Raw genomic sequence first — 16495 nt, 5'->3', positions numbered from 1 at the left:
GTGAGGAGCGCGGAGCCGGAGCCGGACGCCGCGGCCGCCACCGCCACCTGCGCGGCCGTCATCAAGGTAGGGCGGCCCGGCGCCGTCAGCCGTGCCTTCCCGGTGCGCGCGAGGTGTGCGCGCTGCGCCTCCCGGCTGCAGCGCCCTGGGAGGGATGCTGGGCTCGGCGCGCCGCGGGGGACCCGGCGGGGCGCGGGGGGACGAGGCTTCCGGCACCCCCGCGTGACCTTACAAAGCACCGCCCCTCTCCAGGCCTCAGTTTCCCCATTGGGATAGCGGGCGCAATGGTGGCCCCTTCCGCTCCGCGCTGTTGGGGGAGGCCGCGCTGAGGTCCAGGCTCCCGACGGCTCGGGGCTGGGATCGGCACTGTCTGCACCGCCCACCCCTCCTGCCCGCAGGGAGGGCCGCTCACGCTGGGTGTGGCGAGCGGGTCCCGACAGGGCCCCCCTGGTGGCCTGGGTGCCCCCGCGGGACCCGTCTGGACCCTCTCCCTCCTGACTGGGTGACGGGAAGGGCCTCAGCTTCCAGGTACGGGAAACAGGAGGGGGCGACAGCCCGAGGTCCCCATCGAGCCCGCCTGGGCATGCAGGGTGGGGCCGTCGGAGCTGGCCAGCCAAGTCAGCCTTGCCGGGGGAGCCCTGAGTTGGGGGTGATGGGACCATCAGCTGCAGACTGGCCTGGACCAGACCCATGAACCCACCAGGGTTTAGAGAATGGTATGGAACGTCCTCTTCCTCGTCCCTGCCCCGCCAGGAATGATAGGGCTGGATCAGGTTCGTGTGTGTAGACCTCCAAGGGGGGACAGTGCCAAGAGAGCTGTTTCTGGGTGGGGTTGGGTCTGGGACAGAGCACGTGTCTGAGGGACTGTGGCTCCAGGCTCTCAGGGTAAAACAAAACAAAACAAAACAAAACAAAACAAAAGACCTCTGGCATCTGGCCCAGTGGCTCTGTAAAATCCCCTCTGGAAGGTCTTGCTGCCCCCATTACACACCTCTTATGATGGGGATCTTATTAACTCTAAGCAGTTGGAAGCTGCTGGTCCTGCTCTGGGCACACAGACATCTTCCTCCTCTTCCTCCACCGTGGGGCAATCATCTGGTCCCTTCAGTCTGCTCACTTCCAGGCCCAGCAGCCCCAGGCCCAGCACTTCTCCTGCCAGAGCCAAAGGGAGCGAAGGGCAGAGGCTGGAGCTGAGGTGTCTGCCCCAGGGCAAGCAGCAGTAGGCCGGGGGCTGGTTCAGAACCTACCGGCATCAGGGCTGGAATGTGGGCTCTGCACTTCCCGCACCTGTGGAGCGCCTTTGGGTTAGCAGCGCCTTAGAGGTCTGGGGGGAGGGGAGGAGCCAGAGGAGCCCCTCTCCAGGCCCTTCGTCCTGCCTCCAGTGCCTCTTCCTCCTCCTCTTCTGTTGCCTGCCCTGATGGAGGAAGTATTTCTGAGAACCACGTCTGGGCCTTCTCGTCACTCTTGTCCACTTCATGACGTGCCCTCACCCAAGAGCTTTCTTACTGCCTGGGCCGGTGGTGAGCTCTGTGTCATCAGAGGGATGTGAACAGAGGCTGGATGAGCACTTGGCTGGGGGTGAACTACCTTTGACTGCAAGTCTGGGATTCTCCGTCTGACTAACAGTGTGACCATGACCGTGCCCGCTGGTTATGGTGGAGCCTCACAGAACCTGGAGCTAGACCACAAATGAGTACTATTACCCCCTCGTAAAAGCAGCCCAAGTATATGTGCTGTCCCTCGAACGGAGCTCCAACACACACGCTTAAGTGCTACCTAAGTCTCTTGTCGTCTCTACATATGTATAATCTGGGCTCTGTTTTCCTGCTCAGCATTTTGGCCTGATTTAGGGGCATGGCAGATTCTGGCTATTACAAAGTCATCCTATGCTAATAATTTAAAAATGTACTATGGAATTATGGCATGTCCAAGCTGAAAGGGATCTGAAGAAATCATCTCTTCAACCCCCTCATTGTCTAGATATGCATCCCCTAGCCCCAGAGGGGACATGATTTGTCCAAGTTGACACAGCAAACCAGCAACCAAGACCAGAGTATTTGCTTATTTGTTGGAAAACACATACCACATAGTAAGTGAAAGCAGTCTGTATTTATTCCTATAAAATTAGCAAAAATAAATACAAAAGGATAAACCTCTCTGCTGGCAAGGCTGTGGGAATTCTCCAGCAGCATTTAATTTTGTAGGGCAATCTGGCAGCCTGTTACAAGAGTCCAGGAAAATGATTCTAACTGCCCTTTGCCCCTAGACTTCTTACTTTGAGGACTTTACCCTGAGGAAGTAACTATAGAGAGAGATGAATGCAATGCTGTTATTTATAACAAGTTTTCTCATAGTGAAGCTCTTGGTGTTTTATCTGAGGTTTAATAAACATTTCATTTGAAAAGTACAGCTTAAAAAATAGTAGCATTAAAGCTTCCGTTGCCGGAATCTGGCCAACATAAAATCAACGTGGTCCAGAGGAAAGCTCACAAGATTAACGTCAGTAGGCATAGATTCCAGGATGAACTCTTCATGTACCCTGCTGTGTGACCTTGGTTCTGTCCCTTTCCCTTTCTTTCTTTTTTTAAAGATTTTATTTATTTGAGAGAGAGAGAGAGAGCTGAGCACGAGCAGGGGGCAGGGGGCACGGTGTAGGGGCAGAGGGAGAGGGAGACACAGACTCCCCACTGAGCAGGGAGCCCCTTGAGTTTCTCGATCCCAGGATCCCGGGATCATGACCTGAGCCAAAGGCAGCCGCCCAACCTTCTGAGCCCACTCAGGCGCCCCCCCGCTTTCCCTTTCTGACCTCACTTTCCCCATCTGTGAAACGGGATAGATTCAGTGATTGCTGAATTTCTTTCAGCTCCGACAACCCGCCTTGGGGATCTAACAGATCTCTGTAACTAAAGCCTATATTGGAACAGTGAACACAGTGATAACCAAAGAATGTTCTAGCCTTCCTCCCCCATCATTAAATGAATCCTCTTAGAGACAGGCAGCTTGTCTTTTTTCCCTGGGAAGGGGCTTCATTCAGCATTAAACTTTTGTTAGTTGCAAATGGCCAGAACCTGGATTGTTATATAAGAGTGGAGTGTGGTTTTGTTTTTATTTTTCTTTGCCAGATATCAGGGGACAGAGATTTTTCAGGAAGACCAGAAAAGAGTGCAGCAGGATCTTCTGTTTGTTATTTTAAGGCTATAGGCTGTGCCCTGCCTCCTTCAGACCAGATTAGAGGTGCTTTGCAATCACACCTACTATGAAGGGCCAGGAATAGGTGACTTGACTTCTGTGAACAAACATTTATTGGGCACCTATTGTATACTAGGCCTTGAGGTGCCTCCTAGGGTCCTGCAGGTTGCCATGAGAAATATATTAGGTTAAACTATGTGAAATGGCCAATATCTGACTGTTTTTGACTTACAAGAAATGACAATTTCATTCAGTTCAGTCTAAATGGAAAAAGATAGAATTAAAGAGCCCTGTGCTCTCTACCATAATTGAGAAATTGGCAGGGTACAGTGGAGGCTAGGACAGTGTGATTATAAGCTTGGAAAAGTCAAGGAGGAAGGGCATGGGAGCCTGACCTTGAAGAATCAATAATAATAATAATAATAATAATATTGAGTACTTCCCACCTGCCCGATTCTGTCCTAAGTGCTTTACATTCATTCATTTAGTCATTTAGCTGTTCGTTTATTGAACACCTACACTTTGCTCGGTATTTTCTGGGGTGGAGGCAGGAGTCTTGACAGTAAATAAAATAGACCCAAGCAATCTGTCCTAAAGAAACTTACAATCTGATAGGGGGGGAAAAGACAGTAAACAATAAGTAAAGCAAATGATGATAAATGGGGTGGAAGAAATAAAAGACAGGGGTTATGTTTCGGGCGTGTGAGGGGGAGTGGAAGGACTGGGTTGGGATTTTAAATTGGGTGGTTGGGGGGATCATTAAGTGGGAGACTTTGGGGCAAAGTCTTGAAGGCAGTGAGGAAGGGAGCTGGGCTGGTTTCTGGGGAAGAGCCATCCAGGTGGAGGGGACAGCCAGTGCAAAAGGCCTGAGGTAGGACCGTGCCTGACACGTTCACGGGCGAACAGGCCAAAACAGAGTGACGGAGGAGGCAGGGGAGACTGGTAAGAGGTGCCACTGGTGGTCGGGTTGTGGACCCTGCCCTGTACATCATGGCATCCTCTAAGTTTCTGGGGGGGGTACTCTTTTTTTTTTTTTTAAGATTTTATTTATTCATTTGACACAGAGAGAGAGCAAGCGAGCACAAGTAGGGGGCAGAGGGAGAGAGAGAAGCAGGCTCCCCACTGAGCAGGGAGCGAGATGCGGGGCTCCATCCCAGGACCCTGGGATCATGACCTGAGCCGAAGGCAGACGCTTAACCGACTGAGCCACCCAGGCGCCCCCCCCTTTTTTTTCTTTTTTTAAGTAAACTCCACGCCACACTTGGGACTCAGACTCATGACCCAAGATCAAGAAAGAGTTGTATGCTGTACTGACTGAGCCAGTCAGGTGCCCCGAGGAGGGGGCACTCATTTTACTCCTCTTTTTCAGTTAAGAAAACAAAGATACGGAGACATTCGGTAGCTTGCTGAGACACCGTGTCTCACAGAGGAGCTGGGGCTTTTAGTAGAGGCCAGATCTGAGTGTTAGTGCGCTTCCTCTGGGGTGCAGAGAGAAGCTGTGGAAATAATCCAGGCTGGGGGATGAGGTGGACCCAGGCAGTGAACCAGTGAATGTGGGGGCAGAGATCTGCCGAGCTTAGTGCTGGGAGTGGGGAGGGGCGTCCAAGCCAGGTGAGCAGGAGGAGGAAGAGGAGGAAGCCAGGCTGGTCTTAGGCTTATTTATTGAGTAAACACTTAGTAGCACTTCTGCTCCAGGCACCATCTAAGATTTGACGTACATTAACCCATTCAATCCTCAAAGCATTATGGAGGATAGATACTCTCATTTATTTATTTATTTATTTTAAAGATTTTATTTATTTATTTGAGAGAGAGAGAATGAGAGACAGAGAGCATGAGAGGGAGGAGGGTCAGAGGGAGAAGCAGACTCCCCGCCGAGCAGGGAGCCCGACGCTGGACTCGATCCCGGGACTCCAGGATCATGACCTGAGCCGAAGGCAGTCGCTCAACCAACTGAGCCACCCAGGCGCCCTAGATACTCTCATTTATTATTACTACTTTTTAAAATGGGTGTATTCTATTGTATGTAAGTTATATCTCAATAAAGTTAATTTACAAAGAATGTTTCTTTCTATTATAAATACTTGATGGTAATGGGGAATTTAGAAAAAAAGGAAAACAGAAAATGAATTATCCATATCTTCTATTTTCATCTCAGATAATCAATATAAGTATTTTGGTGTATTAACTTTGTCTTTTTTTTACTATTTTCCCCATTTTTTAAGAGATTTTGTTTATTTGACAGAGAGAGAGAGCACAAGCACGTGGAGGGCAGAGGCAGAGGGAGAAGCAGGCTTCCCGCCGAGCAGGGAGCCCGATGCGGGGCTCGATCCCAGGACCCTGGGATCATGACCTGGGCTGAAGGCAGCCGCTTAACCCACTGAGCCACCCAGGCACCCTATTCTCCCCATTTTACAGATGAGGACACTGGGGCCCAGGGTCAGCCATTTGAAGCCATGTGATCTGGCTCCAGTGTCCAGGGTCTTCATCTCTGTGCTGTGCTACCTGGAATGTCAGTTGGTGGGTCCCCTTGAGACACCCCCCCAACTCACCCCACCCCGGCATCAGTTCACAGATCAGGCAAGTGAGGCTCAGTGAAAGGCAGGGCCTTGTGTCGCATCTCTCACCTAGTTGGGAGCAGATACATGAAGGCTCATTCTAAGAAGAAAGAGGATGCTGAGAACTTGTGCAGGGTTGATGTGGCAAGTGCTTTTGGTCTGGCCTTGAGCCCAGAGTTTGCAGGGGGCTGGCAGGTGGCATGACCCCACCCCCAGGGAGTGCCCAGGACCACCGGGCCGGGCTGCCGGGGCAGGCCCTGCCTCCCTGAGCTCAAGAGTCTCAGCCTTCCTGCGGGCCCTGGGTGGGAGGTGGCCAGGAGATGGGGAGGGAGAGTTTGGGGCTCTGCCAGGCCTGCAGGCCCCCTGGGAGTTGTCTCTTGTACTCTGACTGTGCATTTATTTCTGGCTCTGGTGCCAGCAAACTCCTGGGGCCGCCTGCTGCTAGGGATGCAGTCCTGGCATCCGGTCCCAGCACAGCGACCAGTTGAGCCTTGCGCCAGGGTCTTCCCCACCACCCCCACCCCGCCCCACCTGCAAAATGGCATCATAATGGTGCCAGCTGCAGGGTGCAGTGAGGTGTAGGTGGAAAGTGCAGGCACACGGAGGTGCTCAGTAGATGGGCAGCTACTGTTGCTATCCCTGAGGCTACCCCGGGCTGTTGGCTCAGGCCGGGGGATTGAGCCTGCCCCAGCCAGAGCACCTCCACAACACTCCCCTTCACACCTGGCTGAACCAGGTAGGGCCCAGCCAGCGCCAGAGGAGACAGAAATGAACCTGGGGCAGTGGCCTGCAGTCCAGGATTGCAGACAACAAAAGACGCAGTGGAACGAAGGAAGCCACGCCTCTGAGGAGGGAGACCTGACCTGGCCAATAACGTGCTCTGTAGGCAAGTCCTGTCCCTTCTTTATGCCCCTTGTTCTCACCCATAAAGAGGGGAGAATATTTCCTGCCTTAATGATTGTAACAATCTTCATCCTAGCAGCCATCTACCGAGGCTTCCCTGTGCTTGGGGAGTATGGATGGAGAGAAACCAGACGCTTCACTGCCTGTAAGGGCACGCAGCCGGAGGGTGGGGGCAGGGGGCCCCAGCTCTGATAGGGAAGCCCAGGAGCTGTGGCCCTCAAAGAGGGGCATCTAACCTAGCCTAGGGTGGGGCTGGAGGTGGGGAAGGCTCCCGGAGAAGGTGACGTCTGAGCTGGGTTGTTAGTGGGATGGGAGTCAGCCAGACACTGGAGGGGAGGAAAGCAAAGAAGGTCATTGGGTAAATGGCCCACCTCTCTGAGCCCCACTCTCTTCACCTGTAGAATGGCTCAAAAGTAAATACTTGCTTTGCCTAATTTATAGGGTGGTTGTGAGGCTTAAAATTGGATAAAGAGCATGGAAGCGCTTTTGAGCTATAAAATGTCAGGCACCTGTTCGTTGTTTATTGTGATGTCTGGAGCCCCTGGGGGTTCGGGAAATACAGGACCAGCATCCTTCTGGGTGTCAGAGAACATCTGGTCTGTTTTAAAAGGCCTCAAATCAAAGCCAACAGGGACAGAAAGCCTCTATTCACCTCATATCCCTGATTTAAGAGCTCAAAGTATTTCTGTACCGGGGTGTGGCTGTGCTTAGAGGGGGCCAATCACAGCCCTGTCCCGTTGAAGAGGACAAGTGTCTGCAGAAAGCCATCGGGCCGTAAGCACAGGCCAGGCCTCAGGACCTGGGTGAGAGGGGCTAAGGGACATGCCAAGGGAGTGGTGGGGACGACGGGAGTGCCATGAGATCACTGAGGAGAAACAGTTCTGGGTCGAGGAGGTCCACGAGGTCACATTAACTGGAAAAGCAAGGCAGAGAACAGTATGTGGGCACTGAGCCTGCTTGGGTTTGGGTTTGGGAGGAGAATGTATCTACACCCTTGCGGATATGGAAAAATATGTAGAAAGACACACGTCAAGCTGGTTGATTTTCACGATCACTTTTGTCTTTTCTATATTTTGAAATTTTTGCATGCAATTTGACATTTGTTTCTAGAACAAGTTGTCCGTATGTAATATATGTGACAGTGTAATGAGGACAGTATAACAGTCTGACATCAGCAGGCTGGAGGGTTCCAGGAGGCACCCATAGCACAGAGCCATGGGGGGGGGGGCCTGGATGATACCCCCCGGGTGGCCCTCCAGGACAGTTGAGAGCAGAGGCCAGCGATGGCTTGAGGGAGGCATCACTGAAGGAGAGGTCTCTGGGATAGGTCCTAGGACCTTTCTTGGGACAGAGACTGGGGTTGGAGGTGGCTGCAAGCACCGTCAGCATGGTGAGCAGACTGTCCAGGCCAGGGACCGCAGGCTACATCAGCAGGAGCACAGCGTCAGATCCAGAAAGATCAGGGTTCTCCTGGCATTTGGGCCACCCCCGGAGTGGGACTAGGACAGCAGGGACAGGTCCAGCGGGCCCGCTGGCTAGGGCGGGGCCTGTGCCTTCAGATTCTGTGATGCTTCAGGGTTCCGCCTCAATATGCCAGACCCCAGCAGACCCTTTTCCCTCAACCGTGCACTTTCTTGGGGCTCTCACACACCTTCCCACCTCTTTGCAATGGAAATGAAGAAACTAAGCTACTGTCATATTTTCTTGAATGCAGGGTACCATCTGTTGTGAGATATACCATTATTTTATAATCCACTAAGAAAGAAAAAACAGCAAACTATAAGGTGAATCCCAGTTTCAGAGATGTTAAATGTTAAAAAACTGTGTCTTAGAATCAATCCGATATAACATGCAATAGGCCCCATACTAGACTCTTAATGTATGTATACTCATTTAATCCTCTATCAACCTCCTGGCTAGATATTCTTGTCCACTTTTTATAGATCAGGAAACAAGGGCCCAGAGAGGTTAAGTGATTTTTGCAAGGTCACAGAGCCAGCAAAAGATAAAGCTGGGATTTGAACCCATCCATCACTTCTTCCTCCTCCAACCCCACAAAGAAAAGGCTCCTAAGTGCTGGCCCTTAGGAAGAAGAAAGTGTTCGTGCTGCAGAGTGAACATAACGCCAGTTCAGAGTTCAGAAGTGCCCCACTGGACTGGTCATTAAACTCCCAGGACTATGAGTAACGGGGGGAGGCCTGGAGGGGAGCGGGGGAGATAATGGACAGGAAGGAGCTCTGAGAGCTTGTTGGCTGGTTCATTAGCCTCATCCTTGTTACGATCATTACCAAGAGTAGGTTGACCTATGGCCCACCCTGGAGAGAGACCACAGAGACCTGCCTCACACAGATTACCCTAGAGCCTCACCCAGAAAGGCCCATTCGTTCATTTCCTACGAAGTTATTTTTCAATTTACTCTTGTGAATGAGACCTTTATCCATGTATGGGTCACTGAGTGCCTGTGAAGCCCGGCTTGATGCTAGGGATGCAGAGCAGAACAGACCTAGGTGCTGCCCTGGTGGGATCGCAGACCACAGGAGATGGGCAATAGTCCTAAAGTCTCACAGAACCTGCCACAGGTGCCTGAAGGAGAAGGGAGGGCTTGCAGAGCAGGGAATGTGCTTAGTTCAGGGTCACTGCAGAAGGCTATTCTTTTTTTTTTTTTTTTTTTAAAGATTTTATTTATTTATTTGAGACAGAGAGAATGAGAGAGAGAGAGAGAGCATGAGAGGGAGGAGGGTCAGAGGGAGAAGCAGACTCCCTGCCGAGCAGGGAGCCCGATGCGGGACTCGATCCCGGGACTCCAGGATCATGACCTGAGCCGAAGGCAGTCGCTTAACCGACCGAGCCACCCAGGCGCCCCAGAAGGCTATTCTAAGGGAAGGATTTTTTTCTTTTTCAAAGATTTTATATATTTATTTGAGAGACAGAGAGATTGAGAGAACGAGTGGGAGGAGGGGCAAAGGGGGAAGCAGATTCCCCGCAGAGCAGGGAGCCCGATGCGGGGCTCCATCCCAGGACCCTGGGATCATGACCTGAGCTGAAGGCAGAGGCTCAACCGACTGAGCCACCCAGGCGCCCTAAGGGAAGGACTTTTGAGCTGAGATCTGAAAGACCAGTAGGGAGTGATCAGGTGAAGGGGGGGAAAGGAGCCTGCTGGACAAAAGAAACAGCCCCAAGGCTGAAGGAAATGGACCATTGAGGACTTAAAAGCACTGAGTGTCTCCAGCTCTGATTCCTGGGCAGATGAGGCTGGAGAGGCGGAGCGGGCCAGACCCTGTGGGTCCTGGAGCAGAGGCCAGGGAGTGACATGCTCAGATGGGCATCTTTGGAAGAGGTTGGGGGCAAGATGGTTGGTAGGTGTGTGCAGGTGCGAGCAGCTGGTAGCAGGGGGCATAGAGATCAGTAGATGGTTTACAAGGTGTTGGGGGGGGGCATTCATGATGGATTGGCTGTGAGTCCAAGGATGAGGGAGCCACCCAGATGACCCGGGGAGAGAAGAGCTGTAGTGGTAAAGCTGTCACCCCGTTGGTACCTCCTGTCCTGGTTTGGGTTTTGTCCATTTTCTTCCCCAGCCCTCCTTAGGTATCCTGGTTCATCCAGCACCAGAGTTTTGCTGGATAATGGGGAAAGAAGTCAGCGGGTGAAGGTTTCGGGGTGAGGATGAGGTGACGGACCTCATGGGAGGAGAGAAGGGAGGGGCAGACGGGCAGGGATGAGGTAGAGGAGGCCAGTGATGGGCCGTCTCACAGGGGCAGAGCTGTGGGAAGGTGTCCCAGGTTACTGGACACAAGAAACAGGCCTCACAGCAGGTGGATGTCACACGGCCCAGACGCCATCCCTGGAGCTGGCCTCTCAGAAAGGCCGGATCCAAGCTTGGCAGCAGAGTCAGGGCAGTGCCGAATGGGTTATGTCGCCCCGGAGAGCAGTCTGTGGTACCCGGGAGCTCTCCTCGGGCCTGAACCTGTTTTATTGCTCCAACAGGGGTGCCGACAAAGGCCTGGTCACATCTGGCAGATGACAGGAAGCAGAAGGTGCGGAAGGTGCAGTCAGCAAGGGGGCGCTCGAATTAGTGACTTTGGAAGCAGGTGGAACATTTTCACATGATGACAAAGTGCACGGTGTGGCCAAGGGAAGGGGGTGACTGAGGACAAGGAAAGGAGGTCATCTGGAGATGAGTTGTCCTTGCACAGGGGAAACTGAGGCTGGAGAGGATCTGGGACTTGTCTGAGGTCACGCAGCCAGTCAGTGGCTCTGCTGGTGTGGTTTCCTGTGCTGTGGGTTCCAGATTTCGGAGGGTGGCTCCTTGGTCTTCCTTGGGAGATGAGAACCTGATGCCGCTGGGTCTGCGTACGGCCGGGGCTAGGTGTCAGGAGGCCTGGGCCGGGGGCTGTGGCCAGCCGAGGGGTGGACGTGGACGGGAATGCTTGCGGGAAGACTGAAAGGGGGAGCAGCTGAGCGCGCAGAGTGCTGGGAGGGACTTACCGGCGAAGGAACCAATGCGAGCCGGGGCTGCTGATGGGAAGCTTACCGAGCCTCTTTGGGATGTGGCGAACATACAGGCCAGTTTTTCTCAGTCTAGGGAATAGTATCAGGTCCTGGGCGCTTGCCAAGGGCGGGGGAGGTGGGAGCAAAGCCTGGCCTGGCAGTGGGGAGAGTTTCTTCATTGACACTGTGGAGAGCTGCAGGCATATCATGATAATAAAAAGTCAGACTTCTAGTCGGTCTTATTATTGTTTTTAAGTTCTCTATAGAAAATGCACCCCCTTCTTGTCTGCACCCAGGCCTACTGCCCTTGTCCCCCCCCTACCTCCCACCGTGCCCCACCTCTCTTCTTGGTTTACTCCTGGGCCACACCTCAGCTTTGAATGCCCAGCGGAGAGGCCATTGAAGGTTTTGGAAGAAGGGATGCTTCTGTCTCACGGTTGCCCAAGTGGGACTCAGCTTAGGAGGAGTCAAGGGGGGAGGTTAGGAAGACAGCCTGGAGTAAGCGAGCAGGATGTGGGAGATGAGGAGGATGAGAGCAGGGGAGAATAGAGCCGCAGAGAGACAGGAGCAGGACTTCAGGCATGCCCCAGAGGGCCCGGGACCCATGTCACAGCTGTCCGCCACCACACCAGGCCTGGGCCGGCACATCAGGGGGACCGCCAGGCTGCAGGGGCTCCAAGCCCTGCGGTGTCTAGAGCTGTGGTTGGCAGTCAAAGGCAGACTCCTTAGGCTCTAGGAGCACCCCCAGATCTCACCCCCTAAACAAAACCTTCCAGAGTGTGAGGACAGCAGTAACGCCCCTCAGGGGTTAGTTCCCAGGCCGCAGACATCAGTGGGACCTCATGGGTATCCAAACAGCAAACCCATGAGCTGGGTTTGATTAGTCCCATTTTACAGCTGAGGAACCAAGGCTTCAGAGTGAAGGAGAGTAACTCCTGGAATCGTGGCCTACTGATGGCTCCATGTCCTGCCCCCCCATCCTGATAGCACTTGTAACTTGACTGGGACCCACACCTCCATGCCACCCTCAGCCACCCTCAGAGCCAGCAGGTGACCTCGTGACTCAGGGGATACAGCTGCAGAGGGCTGAGAGGTACAGGGACCCGAGAATGGCCCAGTAAGGGGCTGGACTGTGGCCGGGACGCCAAAGAAGCAGCTGGTTTTAGCATCAAGAACTAGAGATTTTCGTTCTCCCTGGGATCTGCCACTGACCAGCCAGGTGACCCTGGACCAGTTACATCCCTTCCCCACTCCTTGTTTCCTCACCTGAAAAGTGAGGGGGTTAGACTAGATGATCTCTACCATCCTGTGCAGCCTGAAAATCCTGAGAGTCTCCCCAGCTTCTATTCTGATGGCCTCCCAAGTGAGGTATGCAAGACGCTCGTTGGGGTGCAGGGAAAATATTGTCTCAGAGAGAATCATTCAGCTTTGCTCACGTTTGCAGACCCACTGACACCCACACCCAGGCCGTCAGGCAGCCTCGTGTCCCGTGTCTCCAGAAGTCTCTGGAGAGAAGGGGAGAGCACTCTGAGAAAGGATGGCAAGGACGCCCCTACTCTTTGTTTTCAGGAGTTCAGTACAGTTAATTTAACCTTGTTAGTGAATCCAGGTTCATCCAGACTAATTAATCCAGATTGGATTTGTGGATTATATTAACCAGCTTGAACTAGACTAATCCTCACAAAATGGACAAGTGGTTTTAGAAGATCCCTATCTGAACAGTGGGTTCTTAGTGCTCCTAATAATATGAGTACGAGTGGACAAGAAATTAACACTTGGGTTTCCGGGCATGATCCCATCGGCAGCCACAAGACAAGGGGAAAAAAAAAACAACAAAACCAGTGACAAGGTAATCAAGTCTGAGAAGTCAGCCCAAGATGTTTTTCAGTTGGGGGGGGCACTATTTGAAATACAGATTTAGAGTCACTCTGGTAAACGATGAATCTCGCCTTGTGTATATGTTGTGCCCCATAGCTCCTGATGATAGTTACTCGTATAAAATATTGGCGGGGTGAGGCTCATTTTTTTTTTCTCTTTGGAAAGAGTAAATGATAAAGAGAAAACGTCCCCCTGCTCTAACCTGCTGGTCCTTCTCTATGTAGCTGCCATGTCGGACAAGTCACCGTGTTTGTGATCGAACTTTGTTCCAGTGGGGTGTGATTGCTCCATTTTTCTACCTGTTCCCAGGGCAGTGACCCCGTGGCTACCTCTGGGCCCACAGAGCCCAGCACAGGGGTCTGTCCGCAGCTGGAGACATGGAAAATGTAGGGTGAGGCGATGTGCCCCGATTTACCTTTCCCAGTGTGGGGCTGCTGCCGAGCTGACCTTCCTAGCAGCAAAGACTCGGGGTCTGTCTCCCCTCCTGACCCTAAGGAGCCCCATCCTTCCCAGCCTAAACCACAGTCTGGAGAAATGCAGCCCACCTTTCAAAGGCCTGCGTCTCAGGAGGGTCCAGCTAGCGTGAATGATCCCCACCCCCACCCCACCGCCCGCCTCACAATTAGAAGACTTCTTCCCCCAGCCATGCTTGGAATTTGTCCCTCTGAGAACGGCAACACAGATAAGGAAAAAATATTTGGTACTGTATCCAGGCACAGGATCAAAGGAAACTTTGTTCCATGTCTTAGAGGACTCTCCCGGGCTGGGGTGCCAGAAATCCAGATCCCATTCCCGGTTCTGCCCTTTAGGGATGTCCCTGGACAAGTGGACTCAATTTCCCTTTTTGTACCCCATGAGCCCTTGAGGTCTGGCCAGCGCTACTATTCTAAGAAGTGAATCTGGGATCTTTTGGGGGTACCTGCTCTGCCGAGTGGTTCTCAGCCCCCATCTGGAGGAGTTGAGTATGGTCTGGGTTCCAACCTGGGTGAGAGATGGGGTCAACTTGGAACATGATGGGGAGGTGAAGAAGATGGGGAGAAGATGGGAAACTTAGTTACACAAGAAACTCCCCTGCCTGAGTGGAGCCATCGCAGGGGCAAGTGGTCGGCGGCCTCAAATCCTCTGAAAGGTTGTGTGGGGCGATGGCAGTGGATGCCGCTGATGGGGCTCGAGGCAGGGCAGGAGGGGAAGTGTGGATTTCCGCTCAGTAGAAGAAGGAAGTCTGACAGCTGAGCTGCTCTGTCCCCGGGAGGAGTGAGCTTCCCATCACTAGAATGGTACAAGCCAAGACCCTCAGACTTTTCAGACAGCGTGGTGTGGAAGGGAGGACAGAGAGCTGGGCTGGATGTCCACCTGGATCCCTGACGCTGGGCAGTCCTGAAATATTTGTTCTGTTTTTTTGCCCCAGATGTAATAAGATCATTTGAAAGCCGGAGTTAGCCCGTCTGGCTAAGAATTAGATTAGATAAGAATTAGAGCTTTAAATCAGCGCAAAGGGGCTGGGGGAGGGGCACAAGGCTTTCTCTGCTGCCAGCCTGTTAAGGGAGTTTGGGTGCCTCCCAGCACAAGTGATCCCCTCCACCCCCAGATCTTTAGATCTTTCAGTATTGCCACTTGGAGGAGAAAGGACATGGACACTTTGTGCTTCTGGTTTAATCTGTAAGCCCTGTTCACCTTATGCATTTTTGCTAAATGTTCGTTTCAACCCATTAATACAGTTAAATACCATAGGGCAGTGCCTAGTTCACGGTGAGTACTCAGTAGAATGCTATTATTACTTACTTTGAATTTATCTTGGATTTGCCGTGTGCCAGGCTGTGTTCTAAGTGCTTGTCATACATGAACTCATTTACTACTTTAGGATGACAAAACCTGAGGCCTGGAGAGGTTGACTAGCCTGCGCAAGGCGTCCCAGCGGGTGTGTGCTAAGACCAGTGTCTGTGTCTGTAACCATCTCTGCGCCTCGCTGTGTGATCACATCACGCAAGAAAGAAACAAAGCATGTGTGCCTTCGTTCTCCCTTCAGAGCCTCCCTAAAGCCTCAGGATGGTGGCAAGCAGAGATGCACATTCCCATTATACACATGGGGCACTGGGGCCCAGAGACGGACAAGGACTTGAGCAGGGTCACACAGCCAGTGGGGGCTGGAGCTGGGCCCCTGGTCTCAGAACATCTGTGTACCTTCCCTGCGCAGAGCCCCATGGGAGTCCCTGTGAGCAGGCGCCGCTCCCTCAGGGGCTCTTCCTTTACCGGGAGCAGCCGGAGTCCCACAGAGGGACAGCAAGCCAGATGGAAGGGGATGGGAAGAGTCAGCCCTCTGTCCAGGCACAGATCCTCCAGGCCCTTCCTGAAAGCACCCGGGAAAGTGGTGAGGACGCTCCCCCTACAGCAGGGCCTTCTGCCCAGGGAGGCGTGGGCAGAGAAGGCCCTGAGTAGCCCGGCTAGCCCGGAGTGAGAGGGAGAGGGAGGACCTGCCTCCCCAGGGAAAGTAGAGCACAGGCAGAGGGAGGAGCTGGCTGATGGCCCTGCGGGAGAGCCGGGCCCTGATACCTCGGTGCTGCTCGCTCTTTTCTTCCCTTTTGGGGCAGAATTTGCATAACATAAAATTTACCACTGTAACCATTTGTAGTTCTGTGCCCTGGAGTATGTTCACCCTGTTTGTACAACCAGCAGCACTGTGATTTTTAAATTTTGATCTCACAATAGCCTATTCTGTTCTTTAATGGTTTTGCTGACATGTATTCGTGAAAAGTGTGCGTTGAGTGCTGAAATTTTCACGCTTGACAAAAAGGACCATGTGTCGGAGCTTCCCCCATGCCAGGCATTGCCTTGAGGCATTTTAAATGAATAAACTCATTGAATCCGTACCATTTCCCTGTAAATTAGGTTCTGTCGTTGACCCCAGTTTACAGATGAGAAGACTGAGGCACAGAGAGGCTGAGTATCTTTCCCCACATCCCTCCCTGGCTCTTGTCCAGGCCCACCAGTTGCTGCCATTTATTGAGGACTCACTGTGCACCAGGCTAACTGCGCTGTTCAGCCTTGGAGCCATTTTATAGCAGCCTGGCAAGAGGTAGGTGCCCATGTGGGTTGCAAGATCTAGAGCACGAGAGTCTGGGTTTATATCTGGGTCTCCGACTCTGAAGCCTGTGTCTTGACCACCTGACCTCGACACCTGCTATTCAAGACAGGGAGGCTGGCATCTGAGCACCTGTCTGGTTCTTGAGGGCTGGCCTGAGCCACGTTTGTATATTGAGAATCTTTGCGAGATGGAAAGGCAAGAGTCACAGCCCCAAGTGGCCCCGAGTTAGGAAGTGGTTGTGTGCTCATGGAGCCTTTGGAGGACAGGTTCCTGCTGCCTGGTAGTTGTGTAACCTCAGAGAAGTGACTCCATTGCTCTGAGCTGAGCACAGCTTGCCGTGCCCATGAGATGGGGTGATTCTCATGGTGGATGTGAGGAGTTACCTGAACAGTGAACG

General features: G+C 52.8%; 1 protein-coding gene across 1 annotated transcript in view; it reads left to right on the top strand.

The window, feature by feature from the left end:
* The window catches only part of CORO2A (coronin 2A), a 50467-nt gene continuing 33972 nt past the window's right edge, over window positions 1-16495 (top strand). Inside the window, exon 1 of the mRNA XM_021691260.2 lies at window positions 1-66. The gene's annotated coding sequence lies outside the window, so the exon portion shown is untranslated. The remainder of the gene's footprint in view (window positions 67-16495) is intronic.

Source organism: Neomonachus schauinslandi, chromosome 13 (assembly GCF_002201575.2).
Source record: "Neomonachus schauinslandi chromosome 13, ASM220157v2, whole genome shotgun sequence".
NCBI classification, from domain to species: Eukaryota; Metazoa; Chordata; class Mammalia; order Carnivora; family Phocidae; genus Neomonachus; species Neomonachus schauinslandi.
The sequence above is the reverse complement of the archived record's forward strand: the minus strand, read 5'-3'. Positions and strand labels throughout refer to the sequence as shown.